Here is an 18,270-nt window from a genome sequence, read left to right as displayed (position 1 = left end):
AATGTCAGTCTGTTGTCCTATTGTAGATGAAATAGTGATGTAGAAAAACCTAGTAGATTCTGAATGCTTTTCCACATAGACTTATCTGGAATGTGAACACGACTCTTTGGTTAACAGTAGTTGCGTAACTGTAGTCCTCAGTAGGTGCATCTCTGTCTGTGTCAATAAATTTTAATTTGTCTGCAACATCTGAGTGTTTGCCTTTGGTAGCTTGGATATGCGCTCCCTGCCTGGGCTCACCCACACCTGGCCTCCAGAGAACAGTGCGGGCCCCTCTGCCAAGGCTTCGGAACCTGGTAGGGAGGTGACCCGCTGGCGGTCCTGCTGGCCCTGGCCCCTCAGTGCACCCTGGCGCATGTGTGCCCTGGCCCCCCCAGTCTAGAACCACACCACCTGACCCTCCTCCCCGCTGCGTTCACCTCTCTCAGGCTGCACCTATTAGTCCTTATCTGCCAGCGTCCACTTGTCGTCCTGCTTGCAACCTCAGGCCTTTTCAATCCTGCCTTCTTCCTTCCCTCGCCAGCCAGCCATCCTCCAGTTCTCCTGAAAACACACCTCTCCCCCTCGCAAGGACGCTGAGTTCTCCTGAGTCCGTGGGTTAACACACAGGACGCTTGTCCAAGCACAGACTGGAGCAGGAATTACTCCCTCTCTGCCTTAGGCACACGGAGGCCAGCATGTCCGTTACTTAATTATACCCAGAGGGAGTAATCTCAGCGAGGGCTGAGGCACGGACTGTCTTACGTGTAGTTCGGTTCCTTCACCCCGCAGACGGGATTGTGCAGACGGTCCACAGGCTGACAGCTGAGGAAAGTGGCTTCAGATGCCACACGCTAGCTAATGCCAGGGGAACAGTGGCCACCACCGTCAAAGAGAAGCTGGCTCTGTGGACACACTCCACGGCCCTCCCAGACCAGCACCACTGCGCAGGCCACCCCCACATCCTTCCTCCCTCTGGCCCCACCCCGGACGCCGCCTGGGCCAGTTAAAGGCAGTTAGTTCTCCAGGTCTAGACATGCCGAGTGAGCCGAAGGTCACAGAACCTCCTCACAACACCCAGTCAGCTTGAGGGTTTCTTTGACAAATTTGTTAAAGGAAAGGGGCAGATTTCATAATGCAACCCTTTGACAAGGTTTCACAGATTTTAATAGTACATGTGCAGACTTACAGGTTAATGTGTGTGAGGTGGGATGAGAGCCCCGCCCCCCGGGCAGGCCCCCACTCAGTCCTGGGAAAGCAAATGCAATAACCCCGCTGCCTGCTCTGTCCGCTCCTTGAAAGCACCAGACAGAGCAATGACCGTGACCACAGAGGCTGATGGGTGTGATCATGGACGCCAGTGGCTACCTTGGACTTGTTACAGCTCGTCTGTCTGGGTTCCTCCCACCCGTCATTCCCAGTTTCTCCACCACCTCTCTGGCCCACCTTTCAGGTCTCTCAGCTTCGTCTGTGGACGACGCAGGTCTGTGTCCCGGGCCCTCTCCTCCTCACACGCTTTCCCTAGATGGCCTCACCTGTGCCCCAGGGTTTCAACACCCCCGCTCTGGAAGCCCCCAGCCCACATCTCAGGTTTGGTTTTGACTTTCACGCCATTCTGACACCATCAGCTGCTGTTTGCATGATTCTACTCAGATTTCCCACTGACACCTCAACGTCAGACCTTAAAACATCGGGACGACAGGATGGATCATGGAGCGAACAGCCGATGACAGCAGAGCTGGCGAGGCTTTGCTTAGACGAGCACCGTCAACTGTGGGCCGCACTGAGCTCACCGGCCGACTTCCCTCCGTCAGAATAATGTCACATCATAAACGAACTTAAAAGATACATGAGAAACTAAAGGAGACATGGGTGACAACATAAAGGATAGGCTATAAATTTTTTTGAACTCCTACGAATCCATAAGAAAAATATAGTCCAATAGACCAGTGGGGAAAAGATAAAAACAAGTGATTAATGGAAGACGAACAAATGGCGAGGAAACCGCACCTGCCCTCACTCGTGATCTGAGAAACACAGATCGGAGCAGCGATCCACCAGTTTCCAGCAGAAGAGTTGTGGTATGAAGAACAGCCCGCCCGCCGCACAGCCAGAACAGCCACGTGGAGGGCGGCCGGCAGTAACTGTCAAATAAAAGCATGCACCCCAGGGCCCAGCAATCCCCCGTCTCAGTACCTTCTCCTAGGGGGAAAACAATCGCACTAACGTACAAAGACGCACAAGTGTGTTCGTGGCAGCAGCATCTGTTAGAACCAAAAATCTGGGACTAAATTAAGACTACGTCAGTGGACACATTGGGCCCCTCTAGTCTCTGGAATGCTATATGCCACAGTCACGAGGAGCAGAGTGACTTCCCATGCACTGACTTAGCAGAGGTTCTAAAATGTCAGTTGCAAGAGGGAAAAAATCAAGTGATAGAGTATTAAATATTACATTGTGTATCTAAAGGCAACGCGACCCATCTTCCCCATGCAGGGCGGGAATGCACAGAGCGTGCTTGGAAGGGCGTCCAGACACCAGGCTGGAGGCAGCACTGGCTGCTGAGGGCTGGGGTGGGGCTGGTGGCCAGTGGGGCATCAGCCTCATCTTTCTGAGTCACCTTTTTTAAATCACAAAGGCAATACACCATAATGTCTTGTGCAAGTTAAAAATATTTAAAACACAATTTATCAGCTCCTTCAAAATTTCTCCCCCTATACTCCTTGACTTCAGGAATGACACCTTCTATGCTGTTCTTAACCCCCCAGCCTGTGTAAGTCACTAAATTCTCTGTCAACTCTCATTTCTGAATGTATCTCTTCCTCTCGACCTCAGCACCACTATCACGGTCCTGGCCAGCGTCATCTTTTGGAGCTGTCCTGGGAGTTTGGTCTAGTGACCCAGCTCCAATCCTGCGTGCCGCTGCCCCAGGAGACTTTACTCAAGGCAAATCTGACCCTGTCACAGCCACACTTAATTTTCAAGGTTTCCCATCACTTTCAGAACCAGACAAACTATTTGGCTTGGCAAACAAACCTTTGCACCTCTTTGTCCCCTTACATTCCTCACTTCTCAAGTTCTGATTGTTTTTCCCACCACTTCAGCCCATGTTCCTGAGAGCTGCTCTACCTGGAATGCTTCCCGGACTCAGCTGGGTTCTCACTCCTCCAAGGACGCTTCTCAAGAGCTCCCAGAAGAACGAGGCATTCCTTGTCCTTCCCTCCATCCCCCAGTGCGTGGTAACTGCCCATCAAATGTGAACCCTCAACAGCAGGGGATGGAACAAAATGGAAGCTCCAAGCCCCTATTTCCCACGGAAACATTAAAAAACAACTAAAGTCTGAAATAATCTTACAGGAGCTCTATAGAAGTTGAAACTCTGCAATGACCCCATAAACAACACCTAATCGACAAAAAGCCACATTCAGAATGGTAGGGAAGTTCATGGTGTTCTTGCCTGTCCTAGACCACTCTCCCCAGTGCAACATGGCCTTGATCTGGAGGAAGCAGCATCCCAGACCCAATTCCATCCCACAGACCCAAACAAACAGAGAAGATCTTACTGGCAACTTTCTAACCTGCCTGGAGTCTGCCTAGAGGGCCGGGTTCTGTGTTACCCCCGTGAGGCTCAGGCAGAGAGCGGCAGCAGGCACCACTCACAAAGCTGCGGGAGATACGGCCTGGGACAGGGGATGCTAAGTGAAGGCGTGTCACAGACCACCCAGTGCCCTGAAGAAAAGCTGAAGTGAGGCCATTTGGCAAATTAAGATGTTCACAAGTGAGCAGGAGCCACACAGAGGCCAGGCAAGGTGCACCCTGAGCAAGGTGCCTGAGAAAACCACACATTTTCACCATGGGTTGATCCGAAGCCTCACGTGCCCAGTCCATCACTGAAGGACTGCCCCCGCACAAAGCTAGTCTGCAAAGACAGAGCAGCGGCTCATTTCTTCCCCCAGATGCCCTCTTTTCAACAACCACCACCGCTGGGTCCATAAACCATCAGGAAAACACAACTCATTCAAAGGAAGAATACAGGGGGTGGAAATTATTTCTGAACAAGTGGTGCAGGCAATCCCAACTGGACAAAAACTTCAAAATAGCTGTCACAAACATGCTTAAAGAGCCAAGGGAAGACATGCGCAAAAAACCTAATAAAGATCAGGGAAATATATATAAACAAAATAAGAACTTGAAAAAGAGATAGAAATTATAAAAAAGAACCAAACAAAATTCTGGAGCTGAAATATATAATAACTAAATATAAAAATTCACTGGAGGAGTTTAACAGCAGATTTGAGCAGGCAGAAAAAAAATCAGTGAGATTACAAATAAGACATTTTAGCACTGACTGGTGCAGCTCAGTGGATTGAGCATGGGCCTGCAAACCAAAGGGTTGTTGGTTTGATTCCCAGTCAGGGCACATGCCTGAGTTGCAGGCCAGGTCCCCAGTGGGGGACATGCAAGAGGCAACCACACATTGATGTTTCTCTCCCTCTCTTTCTCCTTCCCTTCCTCTCTCTCTAAAAATAAATAAAATCTTTTAAAAAGACATTTTAAATTACCACATCTGAGGAGCAGAAAGAAAAACAAATGAAAAAAAGTGAACAGGACCTAAGGACTTAGGGAGTGCAGTAAAGTATACCAAAACAAACACTATGAGAAACCAATAAGGAAAAGGAAGGGGTAGAGAAATTATTTGAAAAAATAATGGCTGAAAATGTCCCAAATTTGAGGCAAGACATGGATTTACATATCCAAGAAGTCTTATCAATTTAAAGCCAGATAAATGCAGAGAGGCACACACCAAGATACACCACAAACTATGAGAGTCAAAGCTAAGAAAGAATCTTGAAAGAACATGAGAAAAGTGACTGGTCACATATAAAGTATCCTCAGTAAGACTATCAGCAGGTTTTCCAGCAGAGACCTTGGAGGCTGGAAAGTAGCAGAATAAAATTATTCAAAGTGCTGAAATAAAAAATAGTTGTCAACCAAGAATTCTATAAATAAGCCAGGCGGTGAGGGACAAATACCATATGATCTCACCTTTAACTGGAACATAATCAACAAAAGAAAAAAGCAAACAAAATATAACCAGAGACATTGAAATTAAGAACATTGTGACAATAGCCATAGGGGAGTGGGGAGGGGATAGTGGGGAGAAGGGTCTATAGGAGCTACTATAAAGGACACAAGGATAAAATCGGGGGGAGGGTAGAGGTGGGGGAGGGAGGTGGGACTGGCTGGGGTGGGGTGGAGGGTTGGGGAGAAAATGCAGACAATTGTAACTGAATAAAAATACATTAATTAATTTTAAAAAAATTCTATAACCGGTAAAAATAGCCTTCAAAAACAAGGGAGAAATTAAGGCCCTTGGATTAATAAAAGCTGAGGGAGCTCATTACCACTAGTCCCGTCCTACCAGAAATGTTAAATGGAGTCCTTCAGGATGAAATAAAAGGATGCAAGACAGCAACTCAACACAATATTAAGATATAAAATTCTCTGGTAAAAGTATATACACAAGCAAGAAAAAAAACAGTATTGTAATTTTTGTTTGTAACACTTTTTATGTTCTACAAGATTTAAAAGAAAATGTACATAGTCATTATAAATCTATGACTAAAGATATGATTTATATATTTTATAAAGATATAAAGATATATATAAATACATATATATAAAAGATATATATATAAAGATTTGTGACATCAATAACATAAATGGGAGGGATGGAGCGATAAATGAGTAGAAATTTTGTATGCAGTTTAAGTTGATACCAATTTAAAATAGATTGTTGTAACTAGGATATTATATGGAATCCTCGTGGTAACCACAAATTATATACATATGTGTGTGTGTGTGTGTATATATATATATATGACTACTATATGTATATATAATTTGACAATGACTATACTGATATCCGACAAATTTGACTCTAAGTCGATAACTCTTACAAGAGACAAAGTATAGCATTTTATAATGATAAAGGGTCAATTCAACAAAAAGACACAATTATAGACACATATGCACCAAAAATTATAGCTCCAAAATATATGAACAAAATATTGACAGATTTGAAAGGAGAAACAGACAGCTCTACGATAACAATTGGAGACTTCCACAACTCACTTTCAGTAAACTAGAGAAGCAGAAAGGGAACCTGAGCCACTATAAACCGACTGAATCTAACAGACAGATACTGAACATTCTACCCAGCAACAGCAAAACACACACTTCTCTTAAGTGCACACGGAATTCTCCAGAATAGACCACATGTTAGGCCACAAAACTAGTCTTATTGTTTTAATACTTTGAATTGTGTAAATTTAAAATGATTGAAATGATGTAAAGTATTTTTTCTGATCACAATGGAATGAAACTAGAAATCAATAGCAAAAGTAAAAACAGAGAATTTACAAATGTGTAGAAATTAACAAGCTTCTAAACCACCAATGGGTCAAAGAAAGAATCAAGAGATAAAAACTTATAGGGTGCAATGATAGCAGACTGAGAGGAAAATTTATAGCTGTAAATGCTTACATTAAAAATAGATCCCCACATCAACTTTCTCAAGACACTGCCTGAGGTCCTTCAGCATGGAGCCTCCCTTAAGCTGATAGAAGGAAATGTTGGTGTCTGTCCTGGGTTAAGAATAATCATATCCAGATTTTCCGAGAACCAAGATGGCGGCGTAGGTAGACACACTGCACCTCCTCACACAACCAGAACTGACAGAAAATCTAACGGCAAGGAAGTCCGACACCAAGGAAATAAAAAATAAACATTCATCCAGACCGGTAGGAGGGGCGGAGACGGGCACCAGGGTGGAGAGGACTCGCGTTGCTGTGGCACCGAGACTGGCGGAGTGTGGGACACACGGGGCAGGCAGTCTGACCACTGGCAGACCCCACGGCCCCACATTCGCGCAGATAAACCGGACAAACAGCAGGGAGCGAAGCAGACCACGCAACCCAGGGCTCCAGCGCGGGGAAATAAAGCCTCAAACCTCTGATTGAAAACGCCTGTGGGGGTTGGGGCGGTAGCAGGAGAGACTCCCAGCCTCACAGGAGAGGTTGTTGCAGAGACCCACAGGGGCCTACGGCGTGCACAGACCCACCCACTCGGGAACCAGCACCAGAGTGGCCCAGTTCGATTGTGGGTAGCGGAGTGAAAGATTGAGATCCGGTGTCCCTCTCGGCCCCTCCCCCCCATACAGCCTCACAGCGCAGTGACCAGCGTTACCCCGCCCCAGTCAACACCTAATGCTCGCCCCTTTAAGTAACAGACTTGCCAAGACCAAAAAAAAAAAAAAAAAAAAAAATGGCCCAGGTGACAGAACACTTCAAAGCTCCAGAAAAAATACAACTAAGTGAGGAAGAGATAGCCAACCTATCGGATGCACAATTCAAACACTGGTTATCAAGACGCTCACAAAATTGGTTGAATTTGTTCAAAAACCAGATGAAAAAATGAAGCCTATGCTAAGAGAAACAAAGGAAAATGTACAGGGAACCAATAGTGATGCGAAGGAAACTGGGACTCAAATCAACGGTGTGGACCGGGAGGAGGAAAGAAACATCCAACCAGAAAAGAATGAAGAGACAAGAATTCGGAAAAATGAGGAGGGGCTTGGGAACCTCCAGGACATCTTGAAACGTTCCAACATCCAAATTATGAGGGTGCCAGAAGGAGAAGAGGAAGAACAAAAAATTGAAAACTTATTTGAACAAGTAGTGAAGGAGAACTTCCCTCATCTGGCAAAGGAAATAGACTTCCAGGAAGTCCAGGAAGCTCAGAGAGTCCCAGGGAAGCTGGACCCAGGGAGGAACACACCAAGGCACATCCTCATTACATTACCTAAGATTAAACAGAAGGAGAGAGTCTTGGAAGCAGCAAGAGAAAAGGGGACAGTTGCCTACAGGGGACTTCCCATGAGGCTGTCGGCTGATTTCTCCAGAGACCTTGCAGGCAAGACGGGGCTGGCAGGAAGTATTCCAGGTCGTGAGAGGCGGGGGCCTACATCCAGGATTACTGTATCCAGCAAGGCTATCCTTTAGAATGGAGGGGAAGATAAAGTGCTTCTCAGATAATGTCAAGTTGGGGAAGTTCATCATCACCAAGCCCTTATTATATGAAATGTTAAAGGGAGTTACCTAAGAAAAAGAAGATAAAAAATATGAACGGTAAAAATGGCAGCGAACTCACAGTTATTAACGACCACGCCTAAAACAAAAACAAAAGCAAACTAAGCAAACAACTAGAACAGGAACAGAACCACAGAAATGGAGATCACATGGAGGGTTATCAACAGGGGAGTGGGAGCGGGAGAGAGGGGGGAAAGGTACAGAGAATAAATAGCCTAAATGGTAGGTAGAAAATAGACAGGGAGAGGGTAAGAATAGTATAGGAAATGTAGAAGCCAAAGAACTTATAAGTATGACCCATGGACATGAACTATAGGGGGGGAATGTGGGAGGGAGGGGGTGGGCAGGATGGAGTGGAGTGAGGGGGGGAAATGAGACAACTGTAATAGCATAATCAATAAGTATATTTAAAAAAAATAAAAATAAATAAAAATAAAAATAGATCCCTAACCAACAACCTAACTTTATACCTTAAGTAATTAGAAAATAAATAAATAAAAATACACCCAGAGCTGGCAGAAGAAAGGAAAGAACAAAGACTAAAACAGAGAATAGAAAAAATTCAACACCACCAGTGGGTTCTGTGAAAGGTTAACAAAACCAACTAACAAAATTTAACAAAATTGATTAAAAGTACAAAGAGAAGACTCAGTTTACTAAAGTTAGAAATGGAAGTGGGGCACATTACTGATTTTATAGAAATAAAAGAGGATTATATGCCCAATTAGACAAGAACAACTTGGATAACTTAGAGATGGACAAATTCCTAGAAACACACAACCTACCAAGACTGAATCATGAAGAAATAGAAAATCTGAACAGACCTAGAACCAGTGGAGGAATGAAGCAGTAATCAACACCCTCCCAAAGAAGAAAAGCCCTTGACTTCAGGGGCCCCCCTGATGAACTCTACTAAACATTTCAAGAATACCAGATCTTTCCAAACTCTTCCCCCCAAAACTGCAGAGGCAGGAGTACTTCCTCACGCCTTCTGTGAGGCCAGCATTAGCCTGATGCCAAGCGAGACAAAGATACCAAAAGAAAACTACAGACCAATATCCATTATGACTCTTCACATAAGAATCCTCGATAGAATATTAGCAAAACAAATTCAGAAACATGTTTAAAGGTTTATAAACAAGACCAAACCAATTATCCCTTGAAAGAAATATGGTCCAACCTACAGAAATAAATCAGTTTAGTATACCACATCATAGAATGAAGGAGGGGAGAGACCCATGTGATCATTTAGATGCAGGGAAAGCATTTGGCAAAACTCAACACCGTTTCATAATGTAAAAAACTCGAACTAGGATAGAGGGAAACTACCTCAACTTAATAAAGTCCATATATGAAAACCACACAGCTAACTTCGGACTCAATGATAAAAGACCGAATGCTTTTTTTGCCTTTCTGTTCGTGAACAAGACAGGGATGTCTGCCCTCACCGCCACTACTCAACATAATATAGGAGAACCAGCGCGAGCAGCCAGGCAAGAGAGGGCAACTGAAGGCATGCAGATGGGAAAGGAAGAAGTCAAACGGTCTGTTTGCAGCTGACTTGTTCTTACATGCAGAAAACCTTAAACATTCCACAAACCTTAGAACAAGTCAACTAAATCTGCAAAATGTCAGGATACAAAATCAACACAAAAAGTTCTGTTTCTATCTCTACACTAACAATGATCCACCAGAAAGGGATTTCTTAAAATTCCATTTATAGCGACATCAAAAAGAAAAAATACTTAGAAATACACCTGAAGTGAAAGACTCACAGAGTAGAAACTACAAAAAGTGCTGCAAGAAATTAATGAAAATACAAGTAAACGGAAAGACACCTGGGGCTCACAGACTGGAAGACTGGATACTGTGCAGACGTCACTAGCAGCCTAAGTGACCTGTGGATTCAACACAATCCTATCAACATCCCAACAATGTTAACTGCAGGAATATAAAAACACATCCCAAAATTTATATGAAATCTTGAGACCCGGGATAGCCAAAACAATCTTGAAAAAGAACAAAGTTGGAGATTTGCACTTCCTGATTTCAAACTTTATTATAAAGCTATGGTAATGAAAATGATGAGGCACTTGCAGAAAGACGGATACATAGAAAAGTGTAACAGAACAGGGAGCCCAGAAATAAACCCTTGTATATGACATACGGTCAACTGATCTTCAACGAGGGTGCCAAATATGAAAGAGCAAGGACAGTGGTTTCCGCAAGTGGCACTGTGAAAACTGGGTATCCGCATGCAAAAGAATGAAGCTGGACCCTCTCCTTACACCATACACAGAAATTAATTCAAAATAGATCGCAGGCCTTCATGTAAGAACTGAAACTCTAAAACACAAAAAAACACACGAGTGGAAAACTTCCTAACACTGGATTTAGCAACTATTTCTTGCACATGATGCCGAAACACAGGCGGCAAGAGAAAAAAATAGGTAAACTGGACTTCGTCAAAATTTTAAAATCTTGTGCATTAAAGGCCACAATTAACAGAGTGAAAGGCAACCCGCGGAATGGGAGAAAATATTTACAACCACGTATTTGGTGAGGAGTTAAGATCCAGAACACATGAAGAAAGCCTACACGTCGACGATGACGACAACAACGAAAACCAACCCAATTAAAGGTGAACAAAGGACGTGAATAGACATTTTCCAAAGACTTCTGAGCACGTGACAAGGTCACCAACCATTAGGGCGAAGTAAATAAAGACCACAAGGAGACAGCACTTCACATCCCTCAGGATGGCTGTTACAGCAACAACAGTGTTGACGAAAATGTGGAGAAGCGGAAACCCCTGTGTCGCAGGTGTGAATGCGAATGTCACAACCACTGGAACACAGGGTGACAGCCCCTCAAAAAGTTAAGCCCAGAATTACTCTGTGGCCCAGCAGTTTCTTTTTAATTAGGTTTATTGGGGGACATGGGTTAATAAAATTACATAGGGTTCAAGCGTACGATTCTGTAATACGTCATCTGCACACTGCATTGCGTTTACCACCCAAGTCAAATCTCCTCCCACCACCGTCTGTTTCACCGCCCTTTCCTCCCTCCCTCACCCCCTTCCCTCCAGTAACCACCAGACCGTTGTCTGCGTCCACCAGTGAGTTTGTCTGTCTTGTTTGTCCGCTTGTTGCGTTCAGCGTTAGACCCCACACGAGTGAATGCTGTGGCTCTTCACTTCACTTAGCACGATACTCTCGAGAGCCACCCATGCTCAGCGACAGCAAATGGCAGTGTTTCACCTTTTCTTACGGTGACCCAGCAATTTCACTCCTCGGCATGTACCCCGAAGAATTTAAAACAGGAACTTGGACAGATACTTGTACCACAAAGTTCCCAGCAGCATCATCCCCAGTGGCCAAAATACACAGTCCAAGTGTCCCTTAGTGGACGGCGAACGGGCAGAGAAAATGTGGAGTCTCTGACACCTGTCACAACTGGGCCGAACCTTGAAAACACTGCGCTCAGTGAAAACAGCCAGACCCAAGAGACCAAACCTTGCATGACTGTACTTACATGAGGCTCCTAGAAAAGCCAAATTCATCGAGATGGACACACCAGAGGTTACCAGGGCTGGGCCAGCGTGGGTGCAGCTTCCGTCACAAGGCTGACAAGGTTCAGGCGATGGGTAGTGGGGAGGGCTGTAGTACAGGGTGAAGGCAGTCTGCCCCCCGAACTGTACACACCCTTAAAATGGTTAAAACACTAACTCTTGAGTTACATATTTTACCACAGTATCAGGAAGAAAAAAAAAATAAAGCAAGAGATGTCCTTCTATTCTGCCCTTTCTCATTCCTCCGTGCCTGGCACACGAGTACCAGCTGCTGCCGGTCACTTGAATACTGGACACAAGCAGAGGGTAACAGGGACAGAAGGGACTGACTGGTGAATTCCACCCAGAAAGCTTTTCCCCTTAAGAGACCTCATTGGAAGGACGACACTCGATCAACACCTTCACGAGGTTGAAGTTTCCCATCTACTCACACAAGTAGGCATTTTTTTAAAACAGCTTTGAGGTATAATTTACTTAGTATAAAATCTACGCATTTTAAGTGTGACATTTATACAATTTATAGAGTTGTCAGCCACACCACATTGAGTTATGCATTAAAAAGAAGCCCACTGCCCGAGCTGTGGCCCTCCCCCTTTCCCATCCCGAGCCCCGAGCAACTGCCAAGCTGCCTTCCATTTGTCTCCACAGACCGGCCTTTTCTGAACATTCTGCACAAATGGAGCCCTACAGCCTGGGGCCTGCGAGGCACTGCCGGTGACAAACGCTCCGTGTCCATGAGGGCTGGTGTTCGAAAGTCCCGAGGTTCCATCCACACGGCCAGCAGGGTGCCCAGTGACAGTCTGCAATTCATTTTAATGGTGGGTCTTCAGACTCTCGGCAGCTGACGACAAATGTCCAGAATCAGAGAGCCCTGCTCTCTCCCTGACATGCAGTAGTTTTTCTTTCTTTAAAAAAAAAAAGACTTAAGAGACCAGTAGATTATACAGAAGAGTGTTTTCTTCCCACTTATTTTGCACACATTTGAATTCTATTCATATAAATCCAAGCTTCACTTTTACAAGCTTATGCTGCTAATCACAAGTCTCACAGAAGAAACAATGAAACAGGAGAACTCGTTAAAATCTAAGTCTGAGTTCCAAATTCTGGCCGGTTCTTCAAACAGAGCTGTGGGTGACCCTGTGTCTGTGGCCGATGGCTTTGGGGCAGCTTTTCCCTCCCTCCTGGTCACCCTGCTCGTTTCCGAAAGCAATGAGGGCCCGGCTCCAGTCTACTCCGTGGGTGACACTCGTCCCCACTGAGCAGAAAGCTGATGCAACACCGAGCTAGAGAGGGTCACGTCGCAAACAGCGCAGTTCCACCTCCGTATGTCACAGCCCGTCGCAGGAGAACTGCGCTGGCGGTGAGCCGGCCAGAGGGAAAAACGCCGCCTCTCAGCAGGTGCCGGGCTGAGGGTCCACTGCCCACCTGTATCTGCACCATCGCGCAGGAGCCTCCCCGCAGCTCTGGGGCTGACAAGATTACTCTTCCTGTTTTCCAGAGCGGGTCATCATCATGTCTAAAGCCACACAGGCAGGAGGAAATAGCACAGGGAGGATTTGAACCCAGGATAGGCTGTCTGTCTCCAAAGCCCCTGTTCTTAACTATGAAGCTATAGGGCTGGGTCCTCCGACTTAAACAAAATATAGATAGGTAACTAAGATACTGGGTTGGCCAAAAAGTCTGTATGGTTTTTTCCATAAAATAAAAGACACATTTTTCATTTTCACCAATAACTTTATTGATTTGGATATTTTGAGTGTGTTGGCTATCTCCTGCATGGGATAACACTGATTTGTTCTCAATTAATGTCTCAATTTCATGGCTATCAACTTCAACTGGTCTACCCAACCGTGGAGCATCGTCCAGCAAGAAACCAATCTCCAGCATGAAACCTCGTAAACCACTTTTGACACATTCGATCAGTCACAGCACCTTCTCCATACACGGCGCAAATCTTTTTGCGTTTCAGTTGCATTTTTACCTTTCTTGAAACAATAAAACAAAATGTGCTGAAAATTTTTCTGTATCTTCTTCCATCTTCAATATTAAAATGACTACACAAAAACTCACCAATTTTAATAAGATTTTAAAAATGCACGCTGATATGACACCTCTCTGTCCCACCTCTGTCACAACACCTCTGTCCCCACCTCTGTTCCCACCTCTGTCACAACACAATCTAACAAAACTGTTTTGAATGAAGGTAAAGATAATTAAGTGCTACTAGAGCTGTTGTACAGAAAAAACCAAACAAACTCTTGGCCGACCCAATAAAAGGTATGTACACACACAACATGAAAAACCAAAACAAAAAACCAGACACACCCTGGACCTCAGTAAAAGGTCTGGCCATACGTCAGTTCACATCTGTGCAGTGCCGGGCATGCCAGGTGCCCGGCACTGCATGAGGAGGAAATCGGATCTCATCTTCAAAGAGTTCTAACTTTCAGGAGAGCGCCAAGGACAGATGAGAGCTGGACCCAGTGCTGCGGGAACATGCCAATGGGGGCACAGGTCCTCGGGAACTAAGCATTTCACGTCTCCTGGCATTCCTGAGGCAAGCCCCCTCCTTTCCTGGGAAATGAATGGGCTGGGCCTGCTGGTCCCTGCAGTAACCCTGAGTCTGGGCTCCCTGCAGCCTGTGGTCTTGGCTTCCTGAGGACACCATTTCTACCCCTCCCACCCTGGGCCCCAGGCTTCCTGCTGATTTCCACTGCTTCCAGGGCCACAAAGCCACACACGTTGCTTAGACACTGAGCTATAGTGGCTGCGGTAGCTCTAGTAAATGCGGGTGAATCAAGATGAATTTTGCTTGGAATTGCTTCCCACTTGAATCCCACACTGCCCTCCCCTCTCACTTGGCCTGAGCCCCCACAGTGCCTCCCCACCAGGGTCCCCACTTCCCAGCACTGGGCGCTTGCTCGCCACCACTGCCCCACTTCGCTGTGGCTGCATGGAGAATCCAATCCCTTTCTTGTTCAGCCTCAGTAGTGCAGACACACATTCGGGGCTGACATCTTTTCATTGCGGAAAAGCCAGGCCTCACACAGACACTGCCCGTGGGGATTAATGAGGGGAGTGTTATTTATTCTGCTGCCTGACATTTTGAGCAGGGTAATTCCTGAGTCATTTTACACTTTCACAAAGAGCTCACCCACAAGGACCTCAGCATACTGCATGAGTGCTGAGGCAGGACTTGGGGGCTGGCTAACCCTAACCAACAGCAACAAAGCCACTTTCCAGAATCACATCGAGTGTAACGATGACACCACATAACGTCACAGCCAACTGGCCATGGAGACAGCCATTCCTGACACCACACAGTACCTCCTTACCCGAAACCGACCACACCAAGCCCACCTGGGGGAACTCCAGGGCACCCTGAAGCCCCCGAGCAGTGTAAAATGTTGGGCCCACAGGTTTCGTCAGTCACCTCTGTTCACATGAGAATATCTTGGACCATTTTTGGCCCAAAGCCATGTCTCTCTTTTGCTACATTAATAATAAACTCCACAACTTCTCTTCGATGTACTAATACCCTTGGCCCTGGCCTCCTTTTCCATCGCAATCCTTTCCCTCAAACTGCTTTGCTTGTATCCTACAGCAGTTTTCTGTTTCTGGACCGCGCCCTTCTTCCCACCTCTGTGCTTGATCGAAGCACCTGCCACACACCTGCCACCTTTCTGGTGAGACCCTCCTCGCCTCCGTGGCTCCCCATCAGAGGGGCCACTTCACTACTGCCCCGCAAAAGCACAGCCCTGGGCCTGTGGGCTGCTGCGTGCTCAGGGAGTGTTTTCTGAACTGACTGCACTGTAAGCTTCCAGCAGCGGGTACCGAGTCTATTTTAACGTAGCTTGATCAGAACACAGTGCATGGCAGATGCTCAAAACAAACTCATCTTGAAAGCGGAGAGAAACAAGATAATAAACTGGATCCATCAACTGGACTAGAACCTCTGGTAAGGTTCCAAGGCTCAGAGAAATGTGTGAACTCACCCATTTCCCAAACGTGCCCCTGTCTTGCACTGCATTAGTTGATCCACGCCAGGATCTGCGACCCTAGGCACCGAGAGGATTTCCACACTCTGGGGCCACACCTGTGCTACTGCACTTGCTAGATTGCATCCGGGACGCCCGATGCATTGTCCCTACACTCCATCGCTTCTGACATGCCCCATCTTGTCTGGGGTTCCCCAGTGGCACTGTCCCTTCTGAGCTAAGATAGGAGAGTCAATGGGGACAGGATCCCAAAAATCCACTCCCTGCGAGCTGGCTGCCCAGCTATCTCAGGCCAGGGCACTCTGGGAAAGCCAGGGTGAGGCTGGGCTCGTTCCGACGAAACCCTTACAGGTCACCCAAGGCATTGGAACCTCCCCACCAGCGCACAGCCCAAGCCTACGAGCTAGTGAGTTCTCCACTGCATGCACTGAGCACGGCGGCCAGCGGCCCCAGGCCAGGGCACTGGGTGAGGGGCATGGACAGTGGTCAGAGGGGTCAGAACAGACAATTCAAGTGTCCTCGGTGTTTGGAAACGGGGCTAACAAGATGCACAGGGAAAACACTCCTGGTGTCGGACTTCCCAAAACACTGAATAAAATCAACAGACTTTCCTGATAGCTCAGCCTCTAGGCCATAGTTGATCACATATGGATTAATACATTGATTTTTCAATTGGCTGAAAAAACAAAAAAGCAAAGATCTACAGGGTTAAGCTAATATGAGAGCTAGTTTTTGGTAATCTCTCGGTGGGCTCTAGCTGTGGCACGCAAGTGAAGGTTGGAGTTAAAGATTTAAACCATTTAAAAATTCTTATTTTATTTGAGGGAAAAGAGTACATATTTATTAAATTCATACTTATAAAAGGAAATATAAATTGAGAATTCCAAGTGCATTCACTAAAAGAATAGTAACAAAATATATAGCAACCAAATTAGTTGAAGAAAAAGCATGAAATGATATAAAAAGAAAAAATATAATCCAAAGCAATTTACAAAAAGAAAAAAATAAGATAGTAGAAAAGACTCCAAATGTATCAGTAATAGTCAGTATACATGGGCTAAACCCCTCTGTTAAAATATAGCCTGGCAGATGGATAAAAGTGAAGATTCGGGCGCCCACTAAAACGTGAGGATTTAGAAAAGTTGAAAGGAAAATGACAGAAAAATTATACCAAGGAAATACACACCAAAATTTTATTATACCTACATTACTTTTAGATCAAATACACTTTACAAGACTGAGATTACTGAGATTTATAGGATTACTATATTATTAATAAAATGTCAATTCACTCAATCAGTATTTTCCTAGACTATACTATGTGCTAACCATTATTTTATACACTAGAGATACAGCCGTAAACAGAACAGAAAATTTCACAAAAAGGGTGAATTTAAAATTCTAAGTTTGTATGTACCTAATAACATACTCCCAACCCTCAGGAGCAAAACAGAGAATGAACTACAAGGCAAAATTGACCGATCCGCCCTGATAACAGAGATTTTTAAATCACACCTCTCTGATTAAACCATTAAGTCCAACGGGGGGGAAGAGTATGGCCAAATAGAAATGCCAAAATTAACAGCTGGATTTAATAGGCAGCTATGAAACTAAATCCTAGGAGAGAAAACACTTGCATATCCCAGGCCATGAAGGAAAGCACCATAAACTTCAAGCTATAAATATCAGGCAGACCTCATTCCCTGAACTCAAAGTTAGAAATCAAGAACTAAAAAGGAAACAGAAAAACATCCATATTTTAGGAATTTAGGAATAACTAATAAAATAGGAAAAATGATACAACAGAAAAGGTAAACTGAATAAAGATCCATTAATACTTACGCTTTTAAAGGATATAAAATCGACAAATTATGCAACAAGAAAGGAAAAGAAAAGCACAATATATATATCAGGAATGAAAACAGGACATAACCACAGATAGAGCAGAGATTTATAAGCAATAAAAATAATTATGAACTTTATGCCAATTAATTCCAGAATCTAGATGAAATGGGAGACTTCTTGTAAAAAATATAAACTCCAATAGTTGACTCAAGAAAAATATGTAGTACAATTAAACAGTGAGATAATTAATTAAAAATAACTTCCCCCTGCGCATGCCCAGCCGGGACGACTTTGCGGACGTGTTCTGTGAAACAGGAAAGAGACGGGCTGCGACGTGATACAAACGCTGTCGAGAACAGGAAAGAGGGAACACGCCCCAAACCCTTTTGTGAAATTAGCATGGCCTGGACGCCAAGCCAGGGGAGGGCATCACAGGAAATAAAAGAAGTGTAGACCAATCTTACTCATCAACATAGATGTAAAATTCCTTAAAAATAAAGCAACATAAAAAGTAATATAATGCCAAGTATTAAAAGTCAGGTTTATCCCAAGTAAACCAAGGCAGGCCCATGTCAAGTTCACCCCAGTAACGCAAGGTTGGTCTAATACTAGAAGCCATTCATTAATTCCACCAGTCTAATGAGCTAAAGATGAAGAACTGTATGACTTTAACAACATATACAGATAAAATATATTAAGTACTTTAATATCTAGTTATTTTAAAGTA

Source organism: Desmodus rotundus, chromosome 10, assembly GCF_022682495.2.
Source record: "Desmodus rotundus isolate HL8 chromosome 10, HLdesRot8A.1, whole genome shotgun sequence".
Classification (NCBI taxonomy): Eukaryota; Metazoa; Chordata; class Mammalia; order Chiroptera; family Phyllostomidae; genus Desmodus; species Desmodus rotundus.
The sequence above is the reverse complement of the archived record's forward strand: the minus strand, read 5'-3'. Positions refer to the sequence as shown.